Source organism: Pogona vitticeps, chromosome 5 (assembly GCF_051106095.1).
Source record: "Pogona vitticeps strain Pit_001003342236 chromosome 5, PviZW2.1, whole genome shotgun sequence".
NCBI classification, from domain to species: domain Eukaryota; kingdom Metazoa; phylum Chordata; class Lepidosauria; order Squamata; family Agamidae; genus Pogona; species Pogona vitticeps.
In genome coordinates, this window is record NC_135787.1 from 105,533,139 (window position 1) to 105,546,968 (window position 13,830).

General features: G+C 39.5%; 1 protein-coding gene across 4 annotated transcripts in view; it reads left to right on the top strand.

Moving 5' to 3' along the window:
* The window catches only part of A4GALT (alpha 1,4-galactosyltransferase (P1PK blood group)), a 67,774-nt gene that overhangs the window by 11,986 nt on the left and 41,958 nt on the right, over nucleotides 1–13,830 (top strand). The window lies entirely within an intron of this gene.

Below are 13,830 nucleotides of genomic sequence, written 5' to 3' on the forward strand. Positions count from 1 at the left end.
TGTCAAGGTTTCCCATCTGTTGAAATCCATTCCTAAGGCCTTCAGATCCCACTTGCAGATATCCTTGTATCGTAGCTGTGGTCTCCCCCTGGGCGATTTCCCTGCACTAATTTTCCATACAGGGGAACTTCTATTATTTATTTATTTATTTATTTATTTATTTATTTATTTATTTATTTATTTATTTATTTATTTATTTATTTATTTATTTATTTATTTATTCCCCACCCATCTAGTAGAACGACCACTCTAGAACAATTCTCTTTTGGAATCTGACCGTTGGCTCACCACCCCCTCTTGAAATAATTGGTTCTATTGTTGTACTGCTCTAACAGCAAGTTTTTATAATATTCAGCTGAAATCTGGCTTCCTGTAAGTTGATCCTAAATGACAAATGTGTATTTCTAAGATACTGGTTGAAATTGAATTATATGATGCATACAGTTTCTTTCTCTCCATGATGTCACTAGCTAGGTATATCCATTTATACCATGCACCACTATTCAAGGCAATCCCCGTAGCTCTGTGTAAGAATTGTCATGCTAATAGGTTAAACCAATTGTCATACCTACGGGATATGGCAGTTTACCTCACAGTAAAAGACAGGTAATTATTTGCTTTGTCTCAAATGGAAAAGAAAGGCACAGAATTGTACAGAGTTTGTGAAAAGTGTAAAAGGCATCAAATCAGTGAGATGATCACATCTTTGCATTCATATAGGTTGGATTAAGTTCCCGTATTAAGTTCCTATACCAATGTTGGATTTTGTCATATATTGCTCACTTTCCCACATAACCTGCTGTATACAGTACAGCTCAAACAGCCTTCACTTCTGTGACATGTTTTCTCTTCACACAGTTGCTAATCAAAATCATTACAATGAGTTTGATAGCTTGAGTCCTATGCTGAGGACTTCTCATGCCACCAAGAATTTGCAGCACTCTGTGAAGAAGTGTTTCTGTGGACTCTGAATTAATGGTGCTTTTGTGAAGAACAGAAGAGTTTGACATTAATGTAATGGAACTGGTATTGAACAATATACATTATGTGAAGCCTGCCTATGGAAAGCTATTCCTAGCTTGAGCAATACAGTGTATACAATGGATTGTGTTCTAGATGGGAACAGGCTTTATGCAAATATCTACGGTAAATACCTTCATGTGCCTCATGTCAGTAGGCATTTAGTGAAATGGAGAATGTGCTAGAGATCTTGGACCCCTCTTCCATAAGCTCATCTCCACTTCCAACATGCATTAATGTCGATTTTATCTGCAAAGTCAGGCAGAAAACAGAGAGACAAATCTGTGCAAACACTATGTTCAAAAGTATACAGTGGCTTTGTTTTCACGTCTATAATATGCAACAGATTGGCTTTATATTGGCCAAGATTTATAGCATTTTTATTAGAAGAAGGACTGGAGAGGAGCTTAATAAATAATATATGTATTTTTGTTATTGGCTTACATAGCAGGATCTCAACTAGCAAGAGCATTTGCATTCATGGCAAAACCAAAACCAAGCTAAAAAAACACAGAAAAGCAAACCCAAACCAAAAAAATCTCCATCATGTTAACAGTGGATTCCCCTGCCAGCTACCATAAGCATCTCGAATGATCTGCCAGTCTGCATCATGGCCAAAGCTACCCATCAATTCTTTGCTTCTCATGCAAGTCCTCAGAGAGGAAAATAAAAACTGCACAGTGAAACCAGTGCCATGCAGTGGTTAGAATGCTAGACTAGGATGTAGGGGGATCACGTACTGGTCCTTCACTGAGTCATAAAACTCACTGGGTGACCAGTCTGTCCCTCTCAGCCCCATTTTTATAGAGTTGATAAAGTATGGTTAAGGAAAGCTGCACAATGGTGCCCCGCAAGACAATGTTAATTCGTTCTGTGAAAATCGCTGTTTTGTGAAAATATCGTCTTGCGAAATTCGGTTCCCCATTGGAATGCATTGAAATCCATTTAATGCATTCCAGTGGGGACAAATCGTTATCATTTTGCAAAAATCGCCCATAGAGAAACTGTTTTACGAAGCGCCGATCAGCTGTTAAAATTGCTGTCTTGCGAAAAATGGTCCCGAAAACACCCATTTTGTGAGTCACAGACTCAGCTGTCAAAATCGTCGTCTTGCAAAAATTGGTCCAAAAAACCCCTGTCTTGCGAAGCACGGTCTGAAACATCATATAGCAAAAATCGCCCATAGGAAACACTGTTTTGCGAAGTGCTATAGCGATTGCAAAAACTCATCGTCATGCGGATTCGTCGTTTTACGAGGTAATCATCTAGTGGGGCACCGCTGTATACGTAAAAGTAATCTGACTGTTAGGAGTGTGCTATTTCATGTTTTTTGGCCAATTCCCATATTTTTTCAATAAACCCATATAATAAACCTATATCACCATACTAGTAGATTTTCCCCCCTTCCCCATAAGAGATGGGATTTTAAGGCATTTATTTTTTTTTGAAGGTAAACTGCTGTAATGCTTCCTAGTAGTAGTAGTTCTTTGGGAGGCACCCTAAATAGAGCTCCCCCCACTTTTTTGGTTTGGTAAATCAACAGTAGGAAGCAATAGGAAATGGAAAGGAAGAGAAAGGGCAAAGTCAATGGCGAATATAGTTCCTTCTAGCCTTATGAACATTTAGGATACGTGCCACTGCACAAGCCTGAGAGAGGAGTCAACTGGAAGGCAGTTTTCGGGCAGCTCCATTAGGCTGGGAGTGAGAGCTAGATGGATGTGATATATTAATGAGGAGGAAGAAGGAGAGGTTTTGAAACTTTGAGGGCAGAGGGCAGTTCCACTTCTACTTCAAGCAGATCACTTGAATTGCTCTTGTAGGGAACTAGACATCTCACATGACTTGCCTTTCTCCCTTATTTTTTTCTCAGGGAGAAACTTTGCATATACAGCTGAAGAAATGAGAAACTTGGCAGTGTCTGTCATACATCTAGCTGAGCTTCTGAAGATGAGTGAATTTAAAAATAAGAGCAACTAAAATAATACAAATAAATAAATAAGCAGACTTTTTGCAATGTTCATGGAATACTCCTCCTGCTCCTATGTTTATAAAATGTGCACAGGCAGGCGGCTGTCTCCGAAACACACAGCTCTCATGCTAAAAGGAGAGTGACTTCATTCCCTAAAGTCATAAAACCATAGAATAATGGAGCGAGAAGGGGCCTTATAAGGCCATCGAGTCCGACCCCCTGTTCAATGCACAAATCCAAATCAAAGCAGTTTGACAGATGGCTGCCTAACTTTCTCTTGAATGCCTCTAGGATTGGAACACTTACCAGCTCCTGAAGGAATTGGTTCCTCTGTCACACTACTCTAATCATTACAAGGTTTTTCTTAATAGTCAACCCAAAATCTGACTTTCTGTAACTTGAGCCCATTATGAAGTGTTTTGCATGCTGAGATGATGGAGAACAGATCCTGCCCTTCTTCTGTATGACTATCTTTAAAGTACAGTATTTGAAAAATGCTATCAGCTTTCTTTCTAAAGGCTAAACATGCCCACTTCTTTTAGTCTTTCCTAATAGGGCTTAATTTCCAGTCCCCTGTTCATCCTTGTTTCCCTCCTCTGAACTTATTCCAGTTTGTTGGTATGAACTGGCCACAATACTCAAGAGGAGGCCTAGCCAGTGTTTAGGGGAATTAGCACCTCATGGGATCTGGAGACTACACTTCTGTTAATGCAGCCTAAAATAGCATTTGCCTTTTTTACAGCCACATCACACTGCTGGCTCCTTTTCAGCTTGTGATTTACAGCAATTCAAAGATCCTTCTCACTTGTAGTATTACTGAGCCAAGTATTCGTCATCTTATAACTGTGTGTTTGGTTTCTTTCCCCTAGATGTAGAATTCCGCATTTATTTCTGTTAAATCTCATTGTGTTGTTTTCAGCTCAGTGCTTGAGCCTATCAAGACCTTTTTGAATTCTGTTTTTGTCTTCCAGGGTATTAGCTATTCCACCCAATTTTGTGTCATCCACAAATCTGATAAGCATTCCCTGCACTCCTTTGTCTCAGTTATTAATAAAAATGTTGAAGAGCACTGGGTCCAGGAGTGATCCGTGTGCTACCCTACTTGTTACCTCCTTCCATTCTATTGTTGTTGTGTGCCATTAAGTCAGAACTGACTTATAGCAAGCCTAAGAAGGTTTCAAGGTAAGTGAGGTATTTAAGGAGTGGTTTTAGCAGTTCCATCCCCCAGTCAGATGGGTACCAAAGGCTCTTAGGATAATCCTAAATTCAAGAGCAAAGATTTTAGCACCAAACCACTTTGGATTAAAAAAAAATATCAAAATATGTATTGTTATTTGTGGAGGGCAGATGAGGAAAGAGAGCAAAGAACCTCACTTCTGCAGCTCACCTCACATGGGATTTTTATGATCTAAAGATGGATCCATGAAATATCTAAAAAGTAATATGTTCTACCAAATCAGATAATACCAGTAATATCAGATAATATCTGTACAAAGCATTAATACTATTTTTTTTAAAATTCCCAATTCTAAGTTGAATAGGCTTAGAACTGGAAAGTACTGTAGTAGGAAAAAAAACATTATATTAAATTATATTAATTGCTACAAATTAATATAATTAGGAGAGGAAATGATGATACAATCTATGCAGAAGCCACACTTTAAAACAAGACAAACCCCAGTTTGGGTGAGGCCCAAGCCAAACTTTCCAGATACAGATATGGGTGTTGTAATGTATCTGTGTACACATATGTCTTCTACCTTGCCACAGAAAAACTGGAGTAACTGCAGCAGTTGTGCTTGTGGGGTACATGGGTACCTATCTTGAATTTCATCAGTTTCAGAGGGAACGTTAAACATATACTCAGTTCTTGTCCATTAAGATAAATGAGGTTTAGAGTTGGTTGGTTGGTTGGCTGGCTGGCTGGCTGGATAAGCCATTCAAATGATCACAAGAAGTATGCACTGAATAAGCCATTCAAATGAGACAAGAGGTTTGTGGCGGGAAACCATGCCCAGATTATATGTATGATCTTCAGGCTGACGGCTCTCAACCTTTGGTCCCAAATGTTTTGGATTTCAATTCTCAGCAGTCTTGCCTTTGGTTATTCTGGCTGGGGCTTCTGGGAGTTGAAGTCCAAAATATTTGAAAAACAAACAATTGAAAACTGTTTTCTTAGATCATCTGTATGGTCCCTATGTGCAATAAGGTGTTCTACATCAGAGGTCCCCAACCCTTGGTCCATGGCCCAGTGCCAGGCTATGCGCTGAGCTGGACTGGGCCATTAAGAAAAACCTCCTCCCACCCCCACATGCACTCCCGCCAGCCCCTTTGCACAAGCGCACGTGTGCCTGGACCCACATGATCACTCCCCAACCCTTCATGCATGCACACAAGTGCCCCGAGTGCTGCATCACCCTTCACACATGTGCACGAGTGCGAGCGTGCCCGCACGAGCACCTCGCCACCCTTCACACGGGCGCGCACACCCACATGAGTGCCCTCCCACTCCTTTGTGCATGTGCATGAGCGTGGGGAGGCTCCCTGCCTTCCTTAACCGGGCCACAGGGTTAAAAAGGTTGGGGACCATTGTTCTACATGAAAGATATGACCTTACTAAAGGGACACTAATGGGCACTTGGTTCTCATGGTTTATAGCCAATGAATGGGAATAGATTAGCCCTGCTCCAAGTACTCATTGTATACAGGATGGTTGTGTGATACTGTTTACTACTGGTAGGTTCTCTGAAACAGTGAGAAAAAGAGGAAAAGGTCTTAAGACTCTTGACAGTACTATTTTCTACAGATGCAGAATGAATTCGAGAGAAATAGGCAGGAACTCTGGGTTTGTATTTCTTGAATAGCAACCTCTTCCCCAGACCATATTGCAAACCAGTTTTAAATAAATAAATGATCAAAATTCCAGTGGGCATGCCAAGATACTATATACAGTACCATTTCAGATACTTACCTAAATATTTACTCACCAAGTTCCCAGCAGAAGACACTTCATGGGCTTTATATTAGCATAGTTATATTTCTTGAGCTGCCCAGCTTATAAAGCAATTGAATTCTTCAAAAAAAACCTCCCGTTTATGAATGTCTGATATTGTGCTTCTCTGTCCATGATTCAAAATACCAGGAAATTGACTGCTGACATTGGTGTTGTCTACATTCAGATTACCCTTTGCTATATAAAATTTGGCATCCTTTTTCCTGCTGGCAATGTGGGCACAATAGTTTGCAGCAATATTGGGCCATTTCCTGGCATTTTGAATTTTGGATACAGAGGAATAATATCACACATACATAAGTCAGAATAATATCACCCATACATAACCAGCATATTTCTAAGTTAAATGAAGTTTAATGAATACCAAATACAATACCATCTATGATTTCCTTGATTCTGAAATATGATAATCTATTAATAAACAATATTATATTTGACACGATTGATTCTGTGGTCCTAATTGGTAATTGAGGAAGGATTTCCTCTGGTGGCAGCAGATGTGGAGATAAGAGAACTTGTCATATCTGAAGGCAAATCTGTTTTGTTAGGGAGAACATGCAGAGGAGCTGGGTGTGTGTGACAGTTATCAAATATTGTCACTTGAAACCAAGGTAAAGCATCATTCATACAATGTAAAAGATGGACAGGGGAAAAAGATAGGAGGAAAATCAGCTCACCTGAAATGTGTTTCTGAGGCTGAGTATTTCAGCCCTTATAGCTTGGATTCTTTCCAAATAAAGAAAAGCAGCAGTGACCAACATTTTTCTTTTAAGATAAGATTGGTCTTTTTAATTTATGTGAACTATTTTACATATGGGGTAGTTTAGTGTTGCCTTTTTTCTGAATGGGTGAGGACAATTCTATATTTTAAAAATCATAACATGAAACCCTTTTTCCAAACATCCTCACATTTAGTACAAGCAAGAGCAAACTGTCCACTACAGGTGTGCCAAATTTGGTGCTGATCCAAATCTCAGTTTAAAAGTTATATATTTTTTTCCCTTTGGAGACCTCCATTTTTAGAATTGCACTGTAAAATTTTGACTTGCTCTGTCACATAACGTCACTGATGACCACCACTGATACACTCTTGTGTAGCAATAATGAAATAATCAGCTTCTGGTATAGAACACTATGAAACGGCACTGACTAAGCCCTCCTAGAAATTAATGGAACATGGAAAGAATTTATGGGCCTTATAAGAGGCAGCAGGTGCCTCAGCAAACTCAGTATTTGGATATAGACTGGATTTTATTCAAAAGACTTATTTAAATGTAGTGAGTTGCTGAAGAACAATTTAATTTAGAAGAGGGAGCTAGTCTACTAGCATTTCAGGCAGAATCAAAGAAAACTTTAAAATAAGGATGACAAAAACGTTGTGGCACATTAAAGACCCACTGCTATATTTTAATGTGAACTTTCATGGACAAGTCCACATCTTCAGACTATTTTATTTAGTGTATTTAAATTGCAAGTAATATAGTTATTTGTAACTAATTACTTCTTGGGATAATGAGTGTATAAAGCGGTTACATTTCAAAAGTAATACAAGGAGCAAACACGAAATTGCTTTATTGATGCAATGTCAACAAATGTACTTTTCAAAATTAGTTTCAGAAGAACTTTCCAAGCACTGTTGTTGCTAAATGTGCAGGCGATTCACAGTAGAGTAGATGTGTAGCCATTTTCTTTCATGGAAAAAACCACCATGAATGTTTTATAAGAAAGAAAAGACATGGATGGCAGCTACTTGATACTTAAAATTATAATTGCTGAACAGAAATTATTTTTAAATTCTGTGTAAGAAATACAGGCTATGTAAGCTTCTTTTCTTTTTTTAAAAAAAGCTCTGATTAGGATGAGGGTGTGTTTCTGATATGAGATCAAAAATTGATTGATTGATTGATTGATTGATTGATTGATTGATTGACTGACTGACTGACTGACTGACTGACTGACTGACTGACTGACTGACTGACTGATTGAGACTGCCCGTTTAGTCAAGGCCACTCTGGGCAGTTTACAACATATATATAAACCCATCTTCAGCTGTGTGAGAGAGACCTAGGAACATGGTGTGTCTGTAGACTAGATTCCACTGGCAAAGAATTCACCTTTCCTTCTCCAACATTTGATTAACTTTAGACTTCGCGTGTTTCTCATCACCAACTTATTTCTCCCCATTTATTTCTCATCATTTATATGCTCAGTCCAGAAAGTGATAAACTGGAGATCTGAGGAAGGAAAGAAAGGCAAGGTGGAAAAATGTAACAGTGGCCTTGAAAGATAAATAATGGAAAGGTGGTATGTAGGAACTTGTGGAATGTTGAAGACCTATTGGCACTTTCTGGAGGATCTGGTGAAACCTTTTTAAAGGTTTTCAAGAGGGAAAATTGCTTATCCTGCTTCTCAAAAAGAAAGGGGAGGATGCAAACCTCATTTAAGCGAAGTTGCAAATCAAGGAGACATGGGAATATATACGGAGGTATATCATCATAGACACTGATGTCTTGATTTAATTGTGTACATTAATGATGCATTCTTTTATCCTAATCAATCAATACTGTGAACCTGTGAATAAAGGTCAGTTTCTTTCAGAAATATGAGCAAAGTATCATGTTGCACATATGCTGTTCCTTGTGATTTCTGCCTTGCGATATGGAGATTGTGCCATTCCAGTGAATATGGTTTATGACTGCACAAGGAAGTCTTGGATATGTTCTTGCTCAGGAGCTGCGAAAGCCCAAATGTTCATATGACTAATGAACCATTGTGCCACTGGCAAGAATTAACAGGGTTCTGCCGAAAGCAAATAACTTTCTATGACTAAAGACAGAAAAAGTTTAAGGTTGTAAGACTTCCCTTCATGAACAGAGCAAAGAGAGCTAGCAGAAGTATATATAAAACAAACAAACAAAGCAGTTTTAAAATTTCTGTAAACATTTGCACTTGGCAGGGTTTATTACCCATTTATCCTTTTTATTTATTTATTCTCAGTTCATCATAGAATTGCAGCCATTTATACAAGCTAATCAAACGAACAAACCAGAAGCATCTGAAATGTGGACGTATTGCAGGGTGCTAATAATTTCTGTGTCAAGAGAATAAATAATGAAAAAGTAGGAAAGCTAATTAATGAAGACCAAAAGAAATGACACACAAAAAACACTATTTTATTTCATTTGCTCTTAATTTGTTTGCTTCCCTACTTTTTCATAAAATAAAATGCAAAAAGCTATTTTATTTTATATTGCCACTTTCTTCCTAGATTTGGGACCCAAGATGGCTTACATCGTTTTTTAAAAATATAATCAACGCACAGTACAATGCAAATATTAAAATAGAAATAAACTCCTTTTATTAAAAAATACTATTAAAATGTAAACACTTGAAAACCTCTTAATTTAAATTCTAGTAATTTGCCTTTTTTTTAAAAGGGAGGAAAAGAGCAAAAGAAGAGAAAGCCAATACCTAAATAAAATGAAGGCCTACCTAAATAAAATGATTGTTGACTGCTTCCAAAAGGACAGCAGGGAGGGGGCAAGCCCTCTTTCTTGGCAAAGAGTTCTAGATCTGGGAGCAGCCACAGAGAAGGACCTCTCACAAGTCCCCAATAAAAGGGCCTCTGAAGGCAGTAAGACCATGAGAAGGGCCTCTCCAGCAGATCTCAAACTCAGGGCAGGATGTATGGGAGAATACAATTGTTTGGATAGCCTGGACTCAAGTTGTATAGGCTTAGAAACTGACTTGTAGAATACAGTGGTGCCTCGCATCACAACGTTAATTCGTTCCAGCAAAATCGCTGTAGAACGAAAACATCATGATGCAATTTTAAAAAGCCCATAGAAACGCATTAAAACCAGATTAATGTGTTCCTAGGGGCTTCAAACTCACATTGAATGTGGGGTCACAAAGAGTCGGACACGACTTAATGACTAAACAACAGCACATAGCCACCTATCAAGAAATACTATCTCAATGGTTTAAAGATAAAAACAAAGCAGAATATTTAAACTGCGGATTACAACCCACTGTCATACCCTAAATTAACAGGTGCAGGGTCACTAAAAGTGTAGAAACCATTTGTTGCCGTTAAAATCAAACTGTGAGCCAACTGATTAACTGCTCACAGCTAATGGAAGATTTACAAGCCTGCACAAAAGATAGTGGATCTTTTACCAATAATTTCACTGGCAGCTAATTTTTAATTTGCCCACAATGAAAAAAGTGACTTGACGTGCCAGCCAACACAATCTAGGGTCAAGGGCAAATCAGTATCATTCACTGAATTCCTGGAGCCAAAAGAGAAGGCAAGCCAAAGCTGAACCATCACCACCCAGCAACCCAAGAACTTTTCTGGGTAGTACAGTGGTTCTTAATCTTTTTTACTCGGATGCTTTTGAACTGCAACTCCCAGAAACCCCAGTCAGGACAGCTGGTGGTGAAGGCTTCTGGGAGTTGCAGCCCAAAACCCCTGAGTAACCCAAGGTTAAGAACCAGTGGGGTAGTACACCCTACAGGGAAGGCTCAGATGAGAGCAATATCAGGGAAACCTACAACCACCAGAGAGGGTTCAGATGCATTATACTTTGGCTGAAATCCTGCTGTGTAAATGCATGTGCAGAATGCAGAGCTGTGAAAGTGGAAGAAGCGAATTATGGCATGGCAGAAGTAATAAAGCCACAAAGCACTTCTGTCAACAGTCCTGATGTGAACTGTACATTCAGTTGTGCAGTCATGTCATAAACCATATGATCATGAACTCTGCAATTGGTGGTGCGACCGTGACATGAACTGTGCAACCGAAACAGGACCTATGCATCCACGACATGAACCGTGTGATCAATTGTGCAAGGCTAGCTTCCTGAGCATAAGGCCTGGCATTCTTCGACCGACATTAAGTGCTATTTCTAATGGGAGGGTCAGCTCCTAATAACCCTTTGGAAGCTGATACTTTTCTGTTTTGCTTTGTGAAGATGGTTCCTGAATGCTGTTCTGTAAGCAAGTAGGATAGATCAGCCATTCAATTCAGATTGAAATGGCTCCTAGAGGCTGCAGTCCTATGTTAGTGCAAAAATGCAGGAAACAGCAGGTTTAGCAGAGTACAGTGCTGCCTTGCTTAACGACGTTAATTAGTTCCAGTGAACTCGCTGTAGAGCGAAAACATCGTAAAGTGAAATTAAAAAGCCCATTGAAATGCATCAAAAACTGTTCAATGCATTTCAATGGGCTGAAAACCCACCGTCCAGCGAAGATCCTCCATAGGGGCGGCCATTTTCGCTGCCTGTAGAGTGAGAAATCTGTCCAAAAACACAGCAGGGAGCCATTTTGAGCACCCAGCGGCCATTGTGAAAACCCGATGATCAGCTGTTTTAATCGTCGTAATGCAAAGAATCGGTTCCCAAAGCAGGGAACCGATCTTCACAAAGCAAAAAAAAAAAAAAAAAACCCACTTAAAGCATCGTTTTGCGATCTCAATTGCGATCGCAAAAGCATCGTTATAAAGCGGATTCGTCGTTATACAGGGCAATCATTAAGCGAGGCACCACTGTATTGATTAGTCCACATAGTCCAGAGTAACTCTCTCACACACACCAACTTCTCCACCACCAAGGTGTATTTACAAGATATTTACAACAATTCAGTCTGGCAGCATAACAGGTAGCATTCATCACAAATCAGGAAGATACATCAACTGTTCAGTTTCACATATATATACATATACAGATCTGCTTGTGTCCAATCCCATTATGTGTTGCATCATGCATGAGTCAGCACTGCTGAGTCATCATGACTCAGTTTCTACACATCTGTTCATTATGGCTGCTCATTGATATACTTTATTCTGCTCAGACCTGTAAATTTGTCTTGACATCCTAAAGGCACTTCGTTAACCATTATAAAGCAGTATTGACCTAAGTAGAGCTTATTTCTGAACAAACATACTTGCAATTGTGTTGTTAGAGAATTGTTTGGTCCAGGTAGGATTTGTATTGATCAGATAGATAGATAGATAGATAGATAGATAGATAGATAGATAGAGAGAGAGAGAGAGAGAGAGAGAGACAGACAGACAGACAGACAGACAGACAGACAGACAGACAGACAGACAATTCTATATTGCAATTGTTAGAGAAAATTACTTACCTTTCTAAACTATCCCATACACCCGTATTTCAAAGAACAAAAGCAATACAATGTTACACACATGCGCATGTGTACACACTCACACTCTCACACAAATATGGAACGACAAACTGAAAATTAATCTTTACCCAGAGAAATATAAGGAAACACTGTTAACTGGTAAGAAATGAATATTTGTATTTGCGAAGGCTTTCCAACACTGCCTAACGACCAGCTATTTCCAGTGGGATAATGAATTCTATGAACAGACAGATGGAGTGGCCATGGGGAGCCCTCTCAGCCCGGTTATAGCAAGCTTCTACATAGAGCATTTTGAAAAACTTGCCCTGGCTTTGGCATCCCTCGCACCCACAGTCTGGTTCCGATATGTGGATGACACCTTCGCAATTTGGAGCCACAGTGAAGAAAAATTGGAAGAATTTCTGAACCATCTCAACAGCATCCACCCAAATATACAATACACCATGGAAAAAGAAATAGAGGGCCAACTCCCGTTCTTAGATGTCATGGTCATATGCAAAACTGACCTCCGACTGGGACACAAGGTCTACAGAAAACTCACCCACACAGATTGGTACCTACACAAAAATTCCAACCACCACCCACAGCAAAAAAGAGGCATAATCAAAACATTGGTAGACCATGCAAATCAGAACTGTGAAGCTCAGTTTCTCAGCACTGAACTCAACCATCTGAATTGGGCCCTACAGTCAAATGGCTACTCCAAAAATGAAATCACAAGAGCCATCAAACCAAGAAAACAACACCAAACTGAAGAAGAAAAACAGTCACCCACAAATAAAGTATTTCTGCCATACATCAAAGGGGTCACAGACCGCATGGGGAAACTTTTGAAAAAACACAACCTACAAACAGTATTCAAGCCCACCACAAAAATACAACAAATGTTACGGTCAGCAAAGGACAGAAGGGACCCCCTCAGCACCACAGGAGCATACCGGATACCTTGCAGTTGTGGCCAGGTGTACATTGGAACCACAAAACAAACCATCCACACCAGAATCAAAGAACATGAGAAACACTGCCAACTAAAACAACCAGAAAAATCTGCAGTAGCTGAACATGCCCTAAAACAAGCTGGACATGAAATTCTATTTCAAAATACTGAAATACTGGACAACACCAGCAATCATTACGTCAGACTGCACAGGGAAGCCATTGGAATCCACAAGCACCAGCAGAACTTCAACAAAAAAGAGGAAAGTTTGAAACTCAACAAAACTTGGCTTCCAGCTCTGAAAAATACAGCATGCAAAAGGTCAACAACCTCTACCCAGCCACAAGGACTGGGGATCACTACACACAAAAGACCAGCTAATGACACCCATCAATCACAGTGACAGATAATCTCTTCTCCTTATCACAACAATACACCCACAACAAGACACTAATGACCCATCTCCTGAAAAGGACAAAAGCTGATCTCACAGACATAAATATGCCACTCCCAAGCAAACTACACCAGAGCACAGAGTGCTGTCCTCTGAAGATGCCAGCCACAGAGACTGGAGAAAAGTTAGGAAGAATAACCTTCAGAACGCGGCTAAAGAGCCTGAAAAACCCACAACAACCAAATGAATATTGTTTCTTGAAATTTGAGTCTAATCTTGGCTGAGCAGAAAGGTTTTTTTTTGCTTTTGTTTTTAAATAAACTGAACTT